A 23,049-nucleotide genomic window follows, 5' to 3' on the forward strand; every position below is an offset into this window, starting at 1 on the left:
AAAAATCAACACAGAACTCGCCACTCTTTGCAAATCTTATACCACTTAAAGGCTCAAAATTACTAGTTTGAACTTAATAAATTAATAATATTTTTGGAAATAACTGTTTTAAAACATGCAGTTTTTGTTTATTTCGTTCTCTTCAAGAAGTAAAACGTTTACATACATTTGTTTGCTTAACATTTCCCTTCAAGTATGAAGAATTTCCTATACCTTTTTGAAAATAGTAAAACTATGTACACATTTATTTTCATTTTTTTTGTGTTGAATACGTGACTTGCATTTAATGGGGGAACAAAATGACATGGGTTTGTCGCTACTGGAGATGCTTCAAGAGAAAGTGCATGGAGTGCAATGTTTTGGGGAAAAATCGACTACGCTAGAATAATCCCACTGTGTGAGAAATGTACAGATGTACTGGAACTTATGGGCACCTGATAAGTTACTTAATTGAATTTGCACTATTTGCATACACATGCACCTAGCAATTTCCTGCTTTGGTTCCAAGAATTACCTTCAGTATATCCAAGTAAGGTGCTAGCAAGGATTCTGAAAACCTCGTACTTTGCAAACCATTCATAATATTAAAGACTTTTTAAAAAATTGTCAATAACTTTATAAACGAGAATGCTACATGGGCCCCTTTAACCATGTGCCAAATGTATCTTTTAAAACTGATATCTCCATTATTGAAGATAAGAAATTGAAATGGCAAATTAGTCATTGTTGACTAGGACATGAAAACTACAATTAGATATTCAAAAGCTGCCCTCTAGAATGAAAGTGTAACCAATTTTAGAACATGTACTGGTGCTTTTTTACATGGAAAACAGGCGCCAGAATTGACATACACTAAGTAGCATGGCATCTGCATCACTTAGGATTTACAATGAGAAACCTTCAAATCTGTTTATCCTTCCCCCGAGGTACCACAAGGTCAAATACATGGACAGTCAGAACATGTGGAAACTTGATACATTTAAAGCAAAGGAGTACTTTTCTAGACTGGTGGCTGAGGTATTTATAATTCCTGGTGCACTGTGGTGTCTTTCTGCATATAAAAGCCCTAGATGTATTGTGTCAATCAAATGCTGTAGGAGGTCCCAGACTGTTCGGTACTTAAACTAATGTTCCCAAGTCAGGCAATGAGCCAGGGACCAGGCACTTTACTCCATAAGCACCAGATGTGGGTAGGGACATGGGTACTTTTTTCTCCTCCACATCACTCAAGACTTTGGTGTATCGGACGGCTGGAAAAGGTTTAATTTCTCAGGATAATTGGTTGCCAGGTGTGAAAAATCACAGAGTATGTCTTGGTAGGTCTCGTCGCCTGGCTGTCCATATAGTCCTTCATATTCCCGCATCTCCTCATTCATTGTTGCCCCTCGCAACAGTGTTACAATGTCAGTATTTGCAGCTTCAACTGCAATAGTCAAGGGGTCTTTTCCTTCTTCATCTATGGCGTGGTGATTTGCCCAACGCTTCAGAAATAAGCAGACTTGCCCAGTGTGCCCTAAAACAGTTGCATGATGCAGGGGTCCTCTGCCACACAGATCCATGTGATTAACATTGGCGCCATTCTGCAGCAGGAACTCACAGGCGACCAAAGATCCCCCATGCACAGCCTGAATGAGTGGTGTTGCGTTGTTTTCCTCTTCATTCACCCAGTTAACATCTGCGCCATGTGCTAATGCTTCTGCCATATCAGGAAGGCTTTCCTCATACGCAGCTCGATAAAGGTGCAGCCCTGGATTAAACTTTTCCGAATCCTGAAATACTGAAGAATCTCGCTTCTCGACCTCTAGGACTGGTTCATACAAACTGTTTGAGGAGACAGTAGATGCAAGAAGTTCTCGCCTGCCACCTGAACTGAAGAGGATTTCACTGTTGTTGCTTTCCACTGAACTTCTGGAAGATGTTGAGAAGTGATCCTGTGATGCCAGGGACTTCTCAGAACTATTGGGGTCTTCGTTCTTGCGCTCAGAATAAGGCCATTTCTGTCCACCAAGAGGGTGTGAAGCAACGCAGTCCTGATTCACAAACCTCTTTTCCACGTACTTTGCTCTGATATATTCCTCCTTTTCCAGTCTTGGGCTTTCCTTGTCTGGCTTCTTCACTCCAAGGGTTTTCAATTTAGCTTCATATATTTGATTAATAACTTGATTTCCCAGTTCAAGCATCAGCATTAGTAATTCAGGCTCCCATGTATCTAAAGTTAATGACCTTACTTTTGAAAAATGCACACCAAGACTCCTGTGAATCCCAGCACACTCAATGCACAGGATGATTCCAAGGTTGATGCTGGCCCATGGCGGATCCGCCAGACCACAATCGCAGCAGACAGAGTTTCCAGCAATACACTGAATCAGCTGTAATTCAATTTCACCTTCAAATAATTCCTCTTTCACCTCGCTGCCAGAGTCCAGACTTCCTGTGGAAGGTGAAGATGTCTTATCCAGCTTCTCCGTCTCATCACTCTTTTCACTATATGCTGTAGCAATACTTGCACCTTCAAATAATTCCTCTTTCACCTCGCTGCCAGAGTCCAGACTTCCTGTGCAAGGTGAAGATGTCTTATCCAGCTTCTCCATCTCATCACTCTTTTCACTATATGCTGTAGCAATACTTGCACCTTCAAATAATTCCTCTTTCACCTCGCTGCCAGAGTCCAGACTTCCTGTGGAAGGTGAAGATGTCTTATCCAGCTTCTCCGTCTCATCACTATTTTCACTATATGCTGTAGAAATACTTGCACCTTCAAATAATTCCTCTTTCACCTCGCTGCCAGAGTCCAGACTTCCTGTGGAAGGTGAAGATGTCTTATCCAGCTTCTCCGTCTCATCACTCTTTTCACTATATGCTGTAGCAATACTTGCACCTTCAAATAATTCCTTTTTCACCTCGCTGCCAGAGTCCAGACTTCCTGTGGAAGGTGAAGATGTCTTATCCAGCTTCTCCGTCTCATCACTCTTTTCACTGTATGCTGTAGCAATACTTGCACTTTCAAATAATTCCTCTTTCACCTCGCTGCCAGAGTCCAGACTTCCTGTGGAAGATGAAGATGTCTTATCCAGCTTCTCCATCTCATCACTCTTTTCACTATATGCTGTAGCAATACTTGCACCTTCAAATAATTCCTCTTTCACCTCGCTGCCAGAGTCCAGACTTCCTGTGGAAGGTGAAGATGTCTTATCCAGCTTCTCCGTCTCATCACTCTTTTCACTATATGCTGTAGCAATACTTGCACCTTCAAATAATTCCTCTTTCACCTCGCTACCAGAGTCCAGACTTCCTGTGGAAGGTGAAGATGTCTTATCCAGCTTCTCCGTCTCATCACTCTTTTCACTATATGCTGTAGCAATACTTGCACCTTCAAATAATTCCTCTTTCACCTCGCTGCCAGAGTCCAGACTTCCTGTGGAAGATGAAGATGTCTTATCCAGCTTCTCCATCTCATCACTCTTTTCACTATATGCTGTAGCAATACTTGCACCTTCAAATAATTCCTCTTTCACCTCGCTGCCAGAGTCCAGACTTCCTGTGGAAGGTGAAGATGTCTTATCCAGCTTCTCCGTCTCATCACTCTTTTCACTATATGCTGTAGCAATACTTGCACCTTCAAATAATTCCTCTTTCACCTCGCTGCCAGAGTCCAGACTTCCTGTGGAAGGTGAAGATGTCTTATCCAGCTTCTCCTCATTCATTCTTGCCCCTCGCAACAGTGTTACAATGTCAGTATTTGCAGCTTCAACTGCAATAGTCAAGGGGTCTTTTCCTTCTTCATCTATGGTGTGCTGATTTGCCCAACGCTTCAGAAATAAGCAGACTTGCCCAGTGTGCCCTAAAACAGTTGCATGATGCAGGGGTCCTCTGCCACACAGATCCATGTGATTAACATTGGCGCCATTCTGCAGCAGGAACTCACAGGCGACCAAAGATCCCCCATGCACAGCCTGAATGAGTGGTGTTGCGTTGTTTTCCTCTTCATTCACCCAGTTAACATCTGCACCATGTGCTAATGCTTCTGTCATATCAGGAAGGCTTTCCTCATACGCAGCTCGATAAAGGTGCAGCCCTGGATGAAACTTTTCCGAATACTGAAATACTGAAGAATCTCGCTTCTCGACCTCTAGGACTGGTTCATACAAACTGTTTGAGGAGACAGTAGATGCAAGAAGTTCTCGCCTGCCATCTGAACTGAAGTGGATTTCACTGTTGTTGCTTTCCACTGAACTTCTGGAAGATGTTGAGAAGTGATCCTGTGATGCCAGGGACTTCTCAGAACTATTGGGGTCTTCGTTCTTGCACTCGGAATAAGCCCATTTCTGTCCACCAAGAGGGTGTGAAGCAACGCAGTCCTGATTCACAAACCTCTTTTCCACGTACTTTGCTCTGATATATTCCTCTTTTTCCAGTCTTGGACTTTCCTTGTCTGGCTTCTTCACTCCAAGGGTTTTCAATTTAGCTTCATATATTTGATTAATAACCTGATTTCCCAGTTCAAGCATCAGCATTAGTAATTCAGGCTCCCATGTATCTAAAGTTAATGACCTTACTTTTGAAAAGTGCACACCAAGACTCCTGTGAATCCCAGCACACTCGATGCACAGGATGATTCCAAGGTTGATGCTGGCCCATGGCGGATCCGCCAGACCACAATCGCAGCAGACAGAGTTTCCAGCAATACACTGAATCAGCTGTAATTCAATTTCACCTTCAAATAATTCCTCTTTCACATCGCTGCCAGAGTCCAGACTTCCTGTGGAAGGTGAAGATGTCTTATCCAGCTTCTCCGTCTCATCACTCTTTTCACTATATGCTGTAGCAATACTTGCACCTTCAAATAATTCCTCTTTCACCTGGCTGCCAGAGTCCAGACTTCCTATGGAAGGTGAAGATGTCTTATCCAGCTTCTCCATCTCATCACTCTTTTCACTATATGCTGTAGCAATACTTGCATCTTCAAATAATTCCTCTTCCACCTCGCTGCCAAAGTCCAGACTTCCTGTGGAAGGTGAAGATGTCTTATCCAGCTTCTCCATCTCATCACTCTTTTCACTATATGCTGTAGCAATACTTGCACCTTCAAATAATTCCTCTTTCACCTCGCTGCCAGAGTCCAGACTTCCTGTGGAAGGTGAAGATGTCTTATCCAGCTTCTTCGTCTCATCACTCTTTTCACTATATGCTGTAGCAATACTTGCACCTTCAAATAATTCCTCTTTCACCTCGCTGCCAGAGTCCAGACTTCCTGTGGAAGGCGAAGATGTCTTATCCAGATTCTCTCTCTCATCACTCTTTTCACTATATGCTGTAGCAATACTTGCACCTTCAAATAATTCCTCTTTCACCTCGCTGCCAGAGTCCAGACTTCCTGTGGAAGGTGAAGATGTCTTATCCAGCTTCTCCGTCTCATCACTCTTTTCACTATATGCTGTAGCAATACTTGTTTGGACAGCTTTAACCCATGCCTGTCGCAGCTTTTCTGAGTCCGCCTGTAGCATACAGCTCTTTGTTGGTGAGACTACTTCAAAGCAGAAACGTCTTGCTATGTCTTCACGGTGTTTAACTGTGCAGAGCCGTACATCTTCGACAACCACTGTGGGGCTATCCTTCATTTTTTTCTGATATGCCAGTTGGTTGTTTTGTATTGAGAACCAGCACCTGTTCCAAGTTTTAAAGGTATTACCGGTCCTTTTAAAGAGATATCCTTCTATTACAATGCCATTAGCCTCTTCAAGTCTGAGATCATCGTCAGTGAAATCCTTTTGCTGAATAGTGGAGTGCTTTTGTTCCATGTCCCTCTTCTCTTTTGCTGCATCCACAACAAGCCCATCCAACTGTGTACCAAGCTCTTTCATGACAGGTTCAAGTTCACTGAAGAGATTGAAGCCCAGGTGGAAGAAGCCTAGATGTGCGTACATGAAGGATAACATCGATTTTAAAATTTCAGACCTCTGCTTTGACTGAAGAGCATTGATTTGGAGGACGTTGTCCAAAGCTATATGGCGGAAGCGTTTTCGTTTTACAATTAAGATGTTTGTTGCTTCCTCCACCTCGTGCAGTTTTGTTCTTTTAACTCGGGCATTTTTAACTAGTGCGTTTTCTTTTTCTTTACTGACCTTATCAAACTGCTTCTTTGCATCTTTGAATTTTCGAAGATCATCCTTAATAAATATCTGGAGCTGTATTTTGATGGATCTCTGAGCTTGGTCAAACAGGATTGTGTGATAATTGATCACTTCTTGGAGGCCGTCTGAAAACTTCGTCAAGCTAGACTCTATCAGCACATCCTTGCTTAAATACTGTGCGAGGTCCCGAATGCCATTCATAAATTGCTTGTTGGCAGCACAAAAGGCCTTGCCTGCATCAATCATGCCAACACATAACTGAACAAGCTTATCAAGTTTCACTTCCAGTTCCGTCACCTCACCGTCAACTTCCTTCAAAGCGGCTCTGAAACGGGGTGAGTCCTTCAAGCACTCCTGCTCGAGATCAATGGTCACCGTCATGCTGTTGCCTCGGCCCCTCCCGTCGTTCAAGGTGAGCAGGAATAAGGAGGTGGCTGAGCACAGCAGTTGAAGTCCGTCAAACTTTAGCCTGCCTCACCGCTGCCCAGGTCTCGGCGCTTCCTCCACTTCTGAACACTGTCCCTGCTGGCAGACACACCAGACTCCCAGACACGCACATAGACACAGACAACGGACAACAATGCAAGAGTCCGAGCGTCATAGACACAAAATATAGAATCAGAATGTCGTCCTCAGCAGGGTTCCACCCATGCATTTACATTTTCAGCAACAAGGCAATTCATCATTGGAGGTAGTGGTCTTTAGTTATTTTTCTGTACTGTGGTATCTAGGTTACCTGTCTCCAGGTAACTGGATGCCACTAATTCTAGAATGTTATACTGCGAGTCAGTTCTATGCTGGCTGTGGACAAGTGTGGTCGTACCTGCCTGTTCCTACTATAAATCCTTCTTCTACTCAACTACTGTGTTGGTCCTTACCTCATGTACATAGGCAAACCTGTTTTTTTTATTGTCTGGTCACAAAGGTCGATTTTAAAGGAATGTTTCTGCAACCACAGAGACTCCTGCTCCCCAGAGTCTTTGTCAGTAAGGGAATCCTGTCTGCTAAACTAGTATATACTATTGAACGTGTTACAGATTTGTTTATTTTTTAAATTTTATTTATTGGATTTTCTCAAACAGTATGCAGTAAATGTTACGTGTTACAGATTATTTAACACCTCAGAGATACCTTGGACTGTGGATTCTGTAAAACAAGATGTTTTTAATGTCCGAAAATCAATAGATCAATACATCTCTTGATTGACAGTTTTTACTTTAGGGACATATTTTTTTTCTTTCACACATGCTCCATCCGGGGGCCTTGGAAAGGGAAACCATTATTAGTAATTGAGGTCTGCAGTAAAAGGGATGGGTCCAAGGCCACGTTTCATACAGGAGGAACAGCAGTATAGACTTAAACATCACCAAAAAGACATCACGTTAAAGTCAAAGGAACACATAAGCACAAATCTTAATTTTATCTTCTTCCAAAGCCAATGAATTTGCAAAAATAAATGTTATTGAAACAACTAATTGAGTTCTTCATCTGAATACTTACTTCATTCAACATTATCAGTTCTTCAACTATCTGTGTTTTAAATTTCTCTCTTGAACTGGAAATTTAATCGAAAATAAGGTATATAATCAAATACGGATGAGCAACATTATTTTAAGGTGATGTTTTAGGGCCTGATTACGAGTTTGGCGGTGCGGCACCGAGTCCGCCCCGCCGCCGCATTGCCAAACCCACTGTCAGGCCGCCTGTCAGATTACAAGTATTTCTCATGCCTAGCGGGCTTTTTTGGGAGGTTCCCATGGCTGTACCCTAAAAGTGGGCATTGCAATGGCAATGCCAGAAACAGTTTCTGTATGGCATGGACTGTAAAGTCCATGCCATTCAGAAACTGTGGTGCATGCATACAGGGGGCACTTGTTGTGCCCACTGCATGCACCCCAGGGAACAGAGGCACAAGAGGGCCCTGTAGGGCCCCCTCCCCTTTGTTTCCTCTCCGCCATAGTTTTCATGGAGGAGGAACTACAGTGAAAACTGGGGCAGAGATGAAACTCGTAATATGCTTGGTGGGACTGTCGCAGTCATACCAAGCATATTGTGGCTCCTGACCACTACAACACGACAAGGGAATGGTGGTTCCCTGGCGGCTGCGGCAGAGTAATGGAAATCCGACCGCAATAATTGTAGAAGGCCAATTGGAAGAACGCCACTGTCAACGCCCCGACTCTGGGAGTCTGTGGACCACCAGACTCATAATAGAGCCCTTAGGGCCCGATTATGACTTTTGGCCCAGCACGAGTTGGCGATACTCCACCACCACACTTCCACTGCACAAGAGGCATTGTCGACTCGCACCCCAGATTAGGAGTTTTCTCTTCGGTGGAGGGCTGGTTTTTGGCATTCCCACAGTGGTGCCTCTAAAAATGGGCACCACAATGGGAACGCCCAAAAACAATTCTTGCATGACATGGACTGTGCAGGAACTGTTGTGCATGCACACAAGGGGGCATATGTTGTGCCCCCTTGTGTACATCCACATGGCATGACGCATGTTGCAGGAACCACCATGAAAACCGTAGCAGAGAGGAAATTCGTAATATGCTTAATGGGACCGCAGCAGTCCAGGCAAGCACATTTCAGCCTCAGGACTGCCACAACACCACTCGGGAATGTCGGTTCCCTGGCAGCATCAGCGGTCCCATGAAAGTACAACCACTTAAGTCATAATGAGGGGCTTGGATCGCCGGTGCAACAGTGGGTGGACCACCACTGCCACTCCACTACGCCAGACCGCCAAACTTCGTAATTGGCCCCTAAGCTTTTTTCTCATTTAATTAACATAAAAGTGGTAAAATTAGCAAAGTCTGTGACTTGATGGCTGCAATGTTTTGACAAAGTATTAACTGTTTGAAGGAATGTGCCGGGGCATGGCCAAGATGGCGGAGTGAGCGGACAGCGCTTACCAAAGCTCATCTGACAACCGGGCCCCCACCGAAAGTGACGAATTCCCGTGGTGCTCCAGGCTGGGACATACCCGCTCACCAGCAGACAGATGAGCAGCCCCGGGGTGGTGGTGAGGAGCTGGGGCTGTCCTGAGGTCTGACTGCGCTGCAGTAGAGGCTGCCGGCCTGTGCCACCTGCACACACAGGTTCTGGGGGGCATTCTGCCACATTCCACACCTGCGGATCCCAGCAGATTTATCGTGGCTGCACCCTACGATCCCTGGCCCTTGCAGGTGCGCACAGCTGTCTCCAGGCCCGCTGTGAGGCCTACAGCAAAAAGTGACCCTAAAACATGCAGAATGCTCAGCACCCCACTGTTGGAGGGGCTCGACCGTCGCACTGCAGCGCCCGAAGTCACGTGGTGAGGAGCGTGTGCCCTTCGGCCACGTCTATTGCTGCATCAGGGCCCGTGGGGGCAACATCTCCTGGAAGCAACCCGCCCGATGCCTGTGGTGTCCCGGGGTGCACCACTCGCATGTAGACCCCAGAAGACATTACACTGCAACTTCCACTTATGAGTCACAGACAGTCTGCTGCGGCGGATCCCGGCCTCACCTGTCCCTGGGTCGGTGTACACACGAGACAGGCCTGGGTCTGAGGAGCGGCCCACGAAACAATACAAACCCACAGCAGTAGGCCTACTTGGCTCCCCAGTGCCCAGAGGATGGAATCAGCCCATCGCATGACCCGAGGATGTCTGGTGAGGGGCAATGCCCTCCAGTCCCCTTTCCTGCTGTATTGGTGTCTACAGGGCCTCCAGCAGCGTCCCATGTGAGGCCAGTGGTGCTTAAGAGGACCTTGGTGAAGGAGAATACAGGGGTGATTCGTGCGGGCCCCCTTGCTGAGTGAGCACCACAGGGACTGGCAAGCTACTGCCCTCCTGCCGGTGGCTGGAAGGTGGAGACCTGAAGCGGAGAAATGGTGTGCCCTGTGGGTCGTTGGTGATGCTGGGTCTCCCATCCTCTGCTGGGTCCCCTCCGCACACCCCGCAGGCCTTTTGAGAGAGGTCCATTGGGCTGTACTGGACCCTGCTAGTGATTTGGGCCACTCCAGTGGACGGGGGTTCGGTAGTGTCTGTGGGCAATGGCGCAGCAGAGCCCGTGGAGCGCTGGTGCTTCGCAGACCCCAATCTCAACCACCTTGGGAGATGGATGCCCCTGAGAGCATCGCAGGGCCTACTGTTGACTACCGTCACATGCTGAGAGGTGGACAGGGACTCAGTCTTGTTGCAGCGGAATGCCAATACTCCCAGCGGAGCACCTGGGTGTGAACAGCACCTCTTCTGGGAGTTAGCGCACTTCATCTTTCACCTAACAGTCTCCTGGTGCACACATACCCACTCTTCTGGGCTAGTCCCGACCATTGGGAGGGCCAGCCTCAAGACCCCACAATGGCCGCAGCCGAAAGCAAGAAAGGTAGGTCCGTTCGAGACCTCCTCATGAAATCGGCAGGGGATGCCTCAGGATCTAACGCGACACAAGGTGGAGACAGCCCAGACGTTGCGGTCACAAGGGAGTTCCTAGAGGCATTGATCGCTTCCCAGAGAGAGGACATCCTGGGCATTAAAACGGTCTTGCAGCAGAGCTGCAGGAGGTGCAAAGAGACGTCGATGCTGTGGGTGAGCGGGTGTCCTCTCTGAAGGACTCAGCAACTTCTAGGGATGAAGAGATCGCAGCACTCCAGCAAGAAATCCTGTGGATGCAAGACCAACACCTGAACCTCCAATTGCACTCCAAGGACCTGGAGAATAGGTCGAGGAGGAACAATATCCGTATCCACACAGTCCCAACTGAGGCAGAAGGAGAAGACCTTGTGGGTTACGTCCAAGACCTTTTCTGAGCTGTTCCAAACGCACCGGCATACTCCTCCGTCAAAATCGATCAATGTTACTGTGTTGGCCCACCGCGTCAACCGAACTGCCCTCCTGCAGACATTCTAGTGTGTGCGCACAACTTCACAGTGAAAGAGAGGATCCACAAAGCGGCCCGTTCGAGTCAACCTCTGCGCTTCTAGGACCACTCTACCCAACTATTTCAAGACCTGGCAGCCAGTACCCTTCAAAAGAGAAGAGACTTCCTCCCCATCACTAACCACCTGCGTTCGCAGAATTTATCATATGCCTGGGGCCACCCTTTCCACCTCATTTTCCATTTTGGCGGGAAGCAGCACCAAGTCTACTCCATGACCGAAGCATGTCAAGTGCTAAACCTGAACCTCGAAGACCTGCCTCCCTAACCGGATGACCCGGAGTTGGGCACACAGAAGCCCTCAGGGCGTGGGCCCCAGGGAGGCCGGGGCTTAGGTCGCCTCCGCCCTGACCCTTCCACAATCATTAAAGAGCGGTCTGCAATTCTTCGGACACTGGCTGGCACAGAAGGGGACACCCTGGACTCTAATGACTGAGAGTAACATGCTTTTGTGTTTGTTCTATCCTCTTTGGGTCCCCCAGGAGCGGGGGGCTTTTCACATAGTTGAATATGGGTGCCCTCACTCCCTTGGCAGACTCCAAGCTGCTGACCAGCTTCAAGATGGACTTCGTGGGTTTGCCCATGTTGTTGGTGTATTGTTTTTGGGTTTTGTTTTTCTTGTTATGGCTTGGGGTGGGTCCTCTCTCCGGTGAGTTTTTTCATTCAGCACTCCTATATCAGTATTTGTCCATTTGCAGGTGTCCACGGGTTTCCTTCTTATTATTATTTTGTGTACTTATAAAGCGCAGTCCTGTCACCCAAAGGGCATCCTGGCGCTTTGAACTTGAAAGGTTGCACTTTTCGCTGCACAAACAATTTTAGGAAACAAATGCGTTTTTAACGCTTTCCTGAACGGAAAGTAGCCCCTGTAGCTTCTCAAGGAGAGTGTCAGGGAGTTCCAAAGTTTGGCCGCTGCAACACTAAATGAGCGGCCACTCATCCTGACTCTCTGAAACCTCGGGACTACCAGCAGATGCGCCGAAGAAGAACGGAGGAGCCGCGGGGCAGAATACTAGGCGAACATGTTCTGCAGAGGTACTGGGCCCAGTTGATGTACTGCCTTAAACACCATACACGCGGCTTTATACAGCACTCTCAGGTGTATCGGGAGCCAGTGTAGATCTCTTAAAGCTAGAGTAGAAGAGCTAGACCTAGGGCGGGAGAGAGCCAACTTGGCGGCCATATTCTGCACCCGTTGTAGCTTCCCCAGCAGGTTTTTTGGGGCCTCTAGAAGTAGCGCATTACAATAGTCTAAACGACTTAGTATGGTACCGCGGACTACTTCTGGCCTAGCTTGGGCGGGGAGAAGGGGCAGAACTTTACGCAACATGCGTAACAGCATCTTGCACGTAGAAGTGGTTTTATTGACGTGCATGTCAAGCTGTAGATTTGGGCCGAAGATCACCCCCAAGTTGCGAGCAGATTCCGCCACCGACACTGACTCGGGAAAGGTGGCAGACCAGAAGTTCTCTGGAAGTACCCCCGGGATCCGATCTGCGGAGCAATAGAGCACCTCCATCTTTGAGCTGTTAAATTGTAAGGAGTTGGCCCGTAGCCAGTCCGCTGTGGCTGCCATACAGCGATGAAATGTCTCCAGCGAGACCGCATTATTTCCTTCCAGGGAAAAGACCAGCTGGGTGTCATCGGCGTAATTAAAAGCCGAGACACCAAAAGATTTTATAAGCTGGACCAAAGGGCGGAGGTACAGATTAAAAAGTATAGGGCTGATGGCCGAGCCTTGTGGGACCCCCTGCCCTACTTTCCTTGGCTCAGAGCGAAATGGAGGGAGCGAGACCACGCGGCTGACATGTCGAGCAGCACTAAGAAGGCTGCCCGACCACTGCCGACACGCGAGCGAAGGGTGTCCAATAAGGTTACCAGCGCGGACTCCGTCCCGTGCCCGGGGCGGAAGCCAAACTGTGCCTCGTCGAACCATCCGATATTCTTCAGGAAGCCTGAGAGCGAGCGGGTCACCCATTTTTCCATGATCTTAATAGGAAAAGGGAGCAAGGAGATTGGCCTATAGTTGGAGAGACAGGTCGGGTCCAGCGTTGGTTTCTTGAGCAGAGGTGACACTACTGCTAGCTTCCAGCACTCGGGGATGGATGCCAACTCCAACTTCTGAGCTTTGTCCCTCAGCACAAGCCTCACAGCTTTAGTCACTGCTTCCGATGGTTCTTCCTCCATCAATTTAGGTCAAGGTAGAGTAGTCAGTCTTAACGTCAGAGGCCTTAACAACCCTACTAAGCGGAAGGCAGTGCTCTCATTGTTGACCACACAGGAGGGGATGTGTGCCTACTCCAGGAAACCCACCTTCTCCATAGCGACACTCAGTCCATGCAGCATAGAGGATTTCCTCTGTAGTTTTGGTCCTCGGGGAAAAGTAAGAAGGGCGGGCGGCTATTTTGCTTTCCAAACACTTTAGAGGTTCTGTGGTACAAGGTCGGACCTTTCCAGCCCGAGATCGGGCAGAGCAGGAGCTATATCGGGGAGCGGTAGGGAATGGCTGGACGACTGTGGGATTAAATATGCGTGGCATTGATTACATCCAGATGTAAAAGATTATTCCTATTATTCAGCGGCCCATAAGAAATACGCCCCACTTCCTCGTCACCCAGGCTGCATGCGCATGCATTAGCGCTTCTACCATTGAGGCCCGATCTCTCTCGGACCATGCACACATTACCCTGACACTGCGCCTGCTGCCCACACATTCGCCCCCATCGCACTGGTGCCTGGGAGACTCGCTGCTATGGTCCCCGCAGGTAGTGGAAGACCTACGACGTACACTGACTGATTATTTAGCACTTAATGATGATGGCTCCACACCTCTGGCCTCCTAAACTGGTCGCAAGAGGGGCCTTCATCACCAAAGCAGCTTCAGATAACAAAACTAGGCAGGCTAAATGAGAGGACCTAGAAGCCAAAGATGAAGGAACTCAAGGCAACACACAAAGTCACTGTTGCCCCCGAATCTGGCGCCAGTTGGAGAAGGAGCGGCTCCAGCTGAAGCGTTTAGACATGGATAGGGCAAATATGCGGTGCTACGGCTGAAGCAGAAATATTATTTGGGCTGAAATAGGGGTGGTCGCATGTTAGCTCATTGTCTCCGCAGTCAACGAACGCCCCAGGCAATTAAAGTGGTGCGGGGAGAGCGTCGGTCTGAGGTCACGGACGGCGCGAGATAGCAGCAGTTTTCCAGCCTTTTACGAGAACCTATATTCCGCTGAGTCTTTTAACCTTGATGATCCCAATGGGTACCTATTTGGCGCACAGGTCACCCCACTCCCATCCAACGAGGCCGTTGGGCTGGAGGTCCTCATACGGATAGAAGAGGTGATCTCTGCTGCTGCCTGTCTGAAGCCCCTAAAAGTGCAGGCCCCTGATGGCTTCAGTGCTCTTTTCTATAAGACTTACTCTGCTGAACTGGCTCCGCTGCTCACTAGATTGTTCTACTCCTTTGCGGACACGGGCACTCTCGACTCTTCCATGCTGCGAGCGACAACCTCGGTCATCCCCAAAACAAGAAAGGACTCGGTGTTCTGCAGCTCATATCGGCCGATTTCTCTGCTGAATATTGTGGTAAAACTGTTCTCTAGCATCCTGGCCCATAGACTAAACCCTCTCATGCCCGGCTTGATCGACCTGGACCAGCCCGGTTTCAACCCGAATAGGCAGTGCGAGGACAACACCAAAAGTATCTGCCACTTAATTGACAAGGTACACCGTTCTAAGGAGGAGGCTTTACTACAGGCGGTCTATGCTGAGAAAACCTTTGACTGCGTGCATTGGCCGTATTTGTTTGCCACTCTGGAGCGCTTCGGTTTGGGTGTCAGGTTTCGCAAATGGGTGGCAAGCATGTACAACTTTCCATCTGCTGCAGTCAGAGTAAACGGAATACTCTTGTGCGACTTTGCGGTGGGGAGGGGGACTAGACAGGGTTGCCCTCTCCCCCTTGCTCTTTACCCTGTATAAGGAGCCCTTTGCTCAGAGGCTCCAGGACAATCCATAGGCGCAGGGTGTCCTGTTCGTGGCTGCCCACCATATAATTAGCCTCTAGTCCAACAACTTCCTTTTCTCAGTATCAAGTCCCTTGAATTCCATGCCGGCAATCGTGGCAGACCTGCAGGTCTTTAGCCAGGTTTCTGGATTGAAAATACATTTGCAGAAGTCTCAAGTACTGAATCAGACTGCAACACAAAGACCTAGCCCAATGGCGACACCTGCCCCTGTCATGGCTTGGGAGGCTGACTGTGGTAAAAATTAATGTTTTACCCCGGCCTTATATCTCTTTCAAACGCTTCCCTTACAGTCCCCACCGAACTCTCTCTTCCACATACAAACTGAGATTGAGCGTTGTATTTGGGGCCCGATTTCTCCCAGGCTGCAGAAGACTCTGCTGCAGTGCCCTAAGAAGGAGGGCGGCCTTGCCTTGCTCTTCATCACTCGCTACTTTCAGGCCTCGCTGCAGTGCTACCTCGTCTAATGGAACCGTCCCATGACGGAGATATACTGGGTTTTCATGGACCAGACGGTGGCAGGCCACCATATCTGGAGGGAGTCCTGGTTATCTAGGTCATCGCGTTCCTGGGGACTATACTCCTCGCCAGTCACTCGCCTCACTATGCTAACTTGGGACAGAGTGTCTACGCTGTCTAATCTTACAACTTTTCTCTCTCCCATGTCTCCAATCTTTTCAATCCCTGATTTCCTGCCCAGGATGGATAGAGGGGCAGGCACGCGATGGTTGGAGGGCGGTGGTAAGCACTTGTGGCATCTGTTCGACCTTCAGGGTCATATTCCCTTCAAGCAGCCCCAGCAGGATTATGGCCTTGCAGGCCCGGACTTCTTCTTACATACGCAAATGTTGCACTGGGTAACTGGCCCCGCAATGCGACACATGGTTGTTGTAGTTTGAAAAGTGTCTCTTCTTAAAAAAAGACGACCGCAAACTCATCTCTGAAATATACTTCTTCCTCACTCAGGGCGCCAAGAGGGCTCAAACCGCAGGACAGAGACGGTGGGAGGTGGAAATAGGTTGCACCCTATCAGACAAAGAATGGGAGGATGTCCTCTACAGGACCCACCACACCGCACATTCCATGGGCCACACGGAAACTGCATTTAAAATTGAATCTTACTGGCATCACACTCAGGCTCCTTCATTTGCTGTAGAACTGCTCAAAGCTCACAAGATATTGGGAAAAGGTAATCGATAAAATCAATAAGGCCTTTGACATCACCATCCCTAGACTCCCTGCTTATACTATCCTGGGATTGCCCAATGCGCTGACCTTCCCCTTGCGCTCTACCAAAGGCAGGCAGATTGCACTGGAGCTGAATGCTGCACACCTGGTACTTTTGGCTGGGCGGAAGACAGACAGGATTCCTGAACATACCCAATGGCTGCATCAATTGTGGTATCTTTTGGGGATGGAGAGGCTGTTTATGGCCACTCTAGGGAACAAATCCGACTACACCAAGATCTGGGCCCCCTTTATCTCAATTCAATCCACAGAGTTCCTTTAATTGTCCTGTCCCCTCTATCTCCGCGTTCTGAAACTGATTCCCAAAGGGCATGAGGGTGGCTATCGCACTCCGTTCCAGATGGGTTCCCTGGGTCCTCATGACATCGAGAACTATCGCATCAGATCGTACCCATATGTAAAGGTGCATTTTTTTCTTGTTTCTTGCTGACTTGGAGTGGAGAGAGATGGGGTGGGGGTGGGGGGGTAGGTATTGGGGTTTTGAATTTGGATTGTGTTCTTGTTTGATTTGCGTTTTTCATTCCTTCTCTTAAAAGGCAGACTCTATAACCTTCAGCCTTCCAAGGCAGGTTCTTGGTTCATTGCCACACGCATGCTAATAGCGCATCAGGCTTTTCTCTTATTCACATTTCCTTGAGCAAGGACTGTTTATTGTCTCCTTTTAGCAAACGCAGCCGGCCCTGTGGGTTGTAGGCAGCATGTTGTGTCAACTAACTAAATAGGTAGCCTCTGATCCACAGGCCTGCCTTTCTTTTCTGATTGTGATGTAGCTGGTCCGTAGGGTTGTAGGCAACGATGCAATGTATTTTCATGCTACGTGTTCTGCTACTAAAATGGATTTAATTCTAAAGGAATGTGAGAAAGATTCAGCTCACAATTTACTGATGTCTGCAAATGTAACCAGATGTATGTCTCCTTGTCACCAGAACACCCATTAGAGAACTCTCGCTCCAACATTTAACAAACATCCAAAGTGCTTCCTATTTATATATTAGGTGTTTACACACCTTCTTAGCAGTAAGGAGTATATGTGCAATAAATAAATAAATAGCACCATTATGGAAAAAATAGCTATGGTTAATAAAAACGTAGGCCCAGATTTACGATTTTTTCATGCAACACAGCGCAGCAACTAAGTTTGCTATGCTGCTCTGTGCCAAGGGGGAAAACAAAGTATTGGATCATACCTACTAATTAGAACATTGGAATGTTGGAATCTCCATTGCAGACAATGGAGTGCTCCCTGCTTCTACGGGCCGGTAAAGGCCCGCAGAGCAACATTTCAATGTTCTACAAAGGCTTCTCGAAGCTCGAGGGGATTTATATCCCCTCGAGCTTCAAGAACCCTTGGTTTAATTTGTTAGAACATTCTTCCCTCTAGTGGCAGAATGTTCTAATAGCCTTATAGCCCTTCGTAGCAGGGCTATACCGTCTCGTTAAAGTCCCTCGCCTTCGGCTCGGGCCTTTAACGATTCAGCGGGCCTTTAATAGCCGGTATAGCCCGCTACGGCGGGCTATAAGGCTATAGTTAGGCTTTCCTGTTTTCAGTTTCTATTTTTGGTAAATTCTGGTGGGGTTTTTTCAGTGTTTTCATTATCTTAAAAACAGTTTTTATCAGTGGTTACACATTTTCACGCCACTAAAAACAACAGAAAAAGTGTTTTTCCGGTGTTTATGGAACGGTTTACTTTTATTATTGATTGCTTTATGCACTGAAAGAATATGGTATATAGACAGTGTACTTATAGTGTATATGAGGTCCAAATAGATTTTTGCAAATTAATCTTATTGTAGTACACCATACAATACTTCTTCAGTGAGTCTTTGGGTCATGTGTGCTCGCTCTTTCCTTCGCATGTAAACGTCTGTGAAAAGGCCCTCTCAGCATTCATAGCTCATTGGGCTGAGAACCATTAGCTAAGGGACACAATTGAGAATACTCTTTCTTTGATGCCACATAAAGCACGAAATTATAAATATTTGCGTTTTAGTTCCTGTGCATCAGAAAACAGTGCACCAGAATGGACTAAAAAGTCAATAGCATCCCTCATTAACTCTTAAGATTGTAAAGATGCTTTCAGCATACCATCTAACAAGTGGCAAGGATCTACTACAGGGAATCACTTCAGCTCAGGTATCAATTTTGACAGGTCATCACACAACTTTTTTATATACGCAGCTGAATCACTGCAAATACAAACAATATCACTATAATCTTTGTTGAACTTGGAAAGAACCTCTTTTGCAGAGCATTACAAATGACACTGCATTCCATGTTTTCCAAAAGTCTGGTGTCATGTTTTCACCACTATCCCAGATGCTTGGTGATATATATATATCACTATACCTTGCATTGAATGTTTAAAGCCTGAGGTGTTGGCATTTCATCTACTATCAATACTGACCCACTAGAAACTATGGTCTGATGTATTAAAGGTTTTTACCCATTCTCTGTGGGTAAATGTGATGACACATATTAGGAAAGATGATTATAAAAAACAGCCATTTTACTTTAGTGAAAGAATTAAATGCTGCCAAAATATCAAATATGAGTTTGATATTTCCTGATGCTCTATAGTTTATAAAATAATTAAACTAGACCTAAAACATGAAACTAAACCCTGCATCTTTAGACCAAAGGCCACAAAACTGAAAAAGTAAAAGGAAGAAGAAGCAATATTTTAGTGGAATCCCTAAAGAACAAAACTCAAGCAGAATAATGTTAGCCAGTCTTTCTTTCTGCTAGCTTGTATAACAAAGTTACATTGTATTGAACCCTTCAGGAAGAAAAAAATGACTCTTTCAATCTCGTTTTCCTTTCTTTGAATGGCATTTAGTTTGTGGTTGTCCAGGTGTTTTTTCAGTGTTTATATGTTTTCACCGGTGAGGGCTATTTTTCTTTCAGTGGGGTTTTATCAGTTATTATAGGTTTAAACCTAAAACCCCACAGCCTAGCTATAGTATAACCTGCTACTGCTGTCATTCCCTCTGCTGGCACATAAACAGGCTGTCTTGCTCAATGCATCATGGTGTGGAGGTGAGTGTGCACTGTCCAGGATAGGATGAGATTTGAACTGGAAGAATATCCTTCCAGTACAAATTACTATCCCTGGACAAATTCAGAAGGATCACACACATTGGATGTGAGCTGTGCACTGCAGCACACAGGCAATGAGTGTTTTTTTTAGGAATAAATACATATCACACATTTCTCCTTGTAGAACCTGTTTGAAGGAGTCATTAGATTTTGACACAAAGCCTAATCTCGATCCACCCTAGTAACACCTCTTGATGCAAAGCGACACAAAGCAGAGCAGAAGAGTTTTATAGTGGCGAAAAAGCCACCTTTCCAGTATAATACACCTTTTGCAATAATAGTAAACACACTTGTAAGACTATGCATCAATTTGTATTGCTTTAAATATGGGAATGCACAAAAACCAGCGGGTGGATGTATGGGAATACCCATGGCCCACTCTTGGAATGCCTCCCCGGGTTGGAGAAATGCAATGCAGCGATTTGTGCTGCATTACTCTAGATTTATCAAGCCATGCAGGGCCACGCAAGGAGGCCTTGTGTGACATGACAAATTTGACTTAGGTTTTGTGTCGCCCTTGGGCACGCTTGAGTAGCACAAAGCCTTCATAAATATTTCCCTAAGTACTTTTCTGGGAAATGGTTTCCCAATGTCTCTCTTGTGTTGCCTGGAACACAAGGAATATGCAAGAATCTACATATTCAGTGTCATGACTGCATCATGTTACTGAGACAGTGGCAGACTGCCAACAGAAGGCTGCCATTGCAGAAAGCATTGATACAAAACTCACAAGATTACTTACTTGTTTAGTCTTAGACTAACTTGATTGTGGTATGCTGAAGCGGAGTCTGCACAGCATTGACACCTGTAAGCTGTTTGTAACTTTCATGTGGCAAATAGCAGTTTTTCATGTGAGTACGAAGAGTAAAGTAGCACTGCGTTAATGATCTTTTGGTCAGTGAGGAATATGCTTTGATTGACCTGATTGATCTTATTTTATTGTCACTACTTGCCACAATAGACAAATCAAGGAACATGTTTAAATTCGTACATCCTAAAGAATGTGGCGTGGACTTACACAGTTGGGAAAGTTGGAAAAACACTTCTGTATATAATTAAGCAAATGAACATTTCTTTAACTAACTCTCCTCACAGTACTAAAATGTATGGTGCGTATATATATATATATATATATATATATATATATATATATATATATATATATATATTCACTGAAAAAACCATAGGTTTCACACCAGTTATAGTTAGCTGGAAATTTTACTGACGTAAAACCATTGAAATTCCCACGTTATAGTTAGTTGGACTCACTATAACTTGCGCGCCTGCAATGCACTGCTGATGACGTCACATATTACATCACTCATGACATGGTCAGTGACATCACTCATGACATCACTGATGACACCATCCAGTGAATGTGTGTCTTTCTGAAAAATAAATATGTTTTATATATGTCTATGTAAAGGTCGATGGAAGAATAAATGTTCATGACGAGCTCAGCTCGTCATAAGCACAGCTCAACCGTGCCTCATGACGAGCTGAGCTCGTCATGAGCAGCGGTGGGGTTAAATAAGTGTCTTAATGGATGGTTTTAAAAAAAAAAAACTTACTGGTTAACTGGCTTATTAAGTGTATCTTAGTGAATACATATATTAGCGAGCATTGTTTAAATATTTAAATGTTTGTATCAGTGTTTCACTTTGTGTATAAGTGGCTGCATGGGTTGGTGAGTAGCTACATGTGTGTGTATATGGGTTATTAGATGTTTTCTTTAGTATCAGTATGAGTGTCTGTATGGTTTGGTGAGGGTGTTACTTAGCACATAGATGGATCAATGACTGACTCACTGTTTGTATGTGTTTTGAAGACAGCATATGTGCAGGACTGTATGGGTGGATGAGTGTGTATATGTGTGTGTTAGTGAGTGAATGACTGTCTCACTAGTGTCTTTATCAGTAACTACATATGTTTTAATCTAGTATATGTGAGTATTGATGTATATAAGTGAGTATATGTGAGAGTGAGAGATTGAAAGAGTTCTTGTTTAAATAAGTATGTGTTTCTATAAGTGATTGTTTAAGAGAGTAAGTATGTGTAAGTTTCCTTAGAAGTAAGGTGGCAGTGTGTGTATAGCTGTATATGCAAATAAATGGATGTTTAATAGTTTATTTGCAAGTGTGATTATGTGTGTGAGTAACTTTTGGATGACTGTCGGTGTGTAACAGGATGTATAGGTGTTTCACTACATATGATGAGTGAATATATGTATGAGTGACTATATAGAACTGTTGGTGAATGAGTGGATGTGTATATAGATGGTGGTATAACTGAATTGGTTGTTGTAACTGGTATGGGTATCTCTATTTTTTGTCACAGACCTTGTCATGAATGATGTAATATGTTACATCATCAGCAGTGGATTTCGAGTGCGCAAAATATAGTTAGTACAACTAACTATATAGGAGCAATTCCAATAGTTTTGTATGAGTGAAATGTCCAGCTAACTATAACACCCCTAAAACGTATAGTTTTTTGAGTGAATTTTAAAGGTTTTTAAAATGCTAATTCCTAACTATATAAGGCCTGAAACCTATGGTTTTTTCAGTGAATATATATATATATGTATATACTATCAATTGATTCCACTCCATTCGCTTCAAGCTAGCAAACACAACCACCAGGCTTCCTCCAGGTAAGGACAAAGTACGAGACAGCTCCGGGATAAGTTTCAATCTGATTTTAATGATTTTAGGCGCTCTGCGTGCCACAACCTTGAAACGCGCGGCAGATGCATTTTGCTTAATTAGCTTCATCAGTGCCCATTTTAAAGGTTAAAACAATGTCCTGGGGGTCTGATGGAATATATCTGTTACTGTGGCCACTCCCAGTCAGGTGATTACTTGCCCCTCCTCCGCTTCTGAGGTTGCAGGACATCTTGCGCTCCACTCACCTGGCCGCTGCATGCTGGGAGTTGAAGGCCTCTATGAGTGTCCATCCAGTGAGGGGCCTCTCAGACATCAAGTGATGATGCCCCAATCCTTGTTGGGTGGTGAACCCCAATCCTGCGCAGTTGCCTCGGGGGTACAAATCAGTTTGAATCTCCCTATATATATATGTGCGACATGATTCTGTGTACACCATACAAGAAAAGTTCCATGAGAGAGATAATATACTTTAATGTATCACAAAAGGTGCACTTTCTGGGTAAAGATCTAGGGCCAGATGTAGGTAATTCATATTTACCGACTTAAATACCGAATTTTACCGATTCGGTATTTAAGAGTCGGTAAATATGAAGGGGGGAGATGTAGGTAATTCCAAAATGAGAATTACCGAATCGGTAGGATTCGGTATTTACCGATTCGGTAAATACCGAATCGGTATTGCCCATTTATTCCTATGGGCCATGAAGCCCATAGGAATCAATGGGCAATACCGATTCGGTATTTACCGAATCGGTAAATAACGAATCCTGCAAGGGTGCAGGGGGTGTCACTTTGACACCCTCTAGCACCCCAATTCCGGTCTTGTGTGCCATGTAGCACACAGACATGCCCTAAGGGCATGTCTGTGTGTCACATTGCACAGGTGTGCATGCACAGATGTGCATGCACACCTGAATTCGGTATTTTACCACCCAATTGGATTGGGTGGTAAAATACCGATTC

The 23,049-nt window shown here is 45.8% G+C and overlaps 1 pseudogene; it reads right to left on the bottom strand.

Moving 5' to 3' along the window:
- Window positions 1-1,226: 1,226 nt before the first annotated feature.
- LOC147708767 (arf-GAP with coiled-coil, ANK repeat and PH domain-containing protein 2 pseudogene) lies at window positions 1,227-6,512 on the bottom strand (annotated as a pseudogene).
- Window positions 6,513-23,049: the final 16,537 nt, after the last annotated feature.

This window comes from Lissotriton vulgaris, chromosome 6, assembly GCF_964263255.1.
Source record: "Lissotriton vulgaris chromosome 6, aLisVul1.2, whole genome shotgun sequence".
NCBI classification, from domain to species: Eukaryota; Metazoa; Chordata; class Amphibia; order Caudata; family Salamandridae; genus Lissotriton; species Lissotriton vulgaris.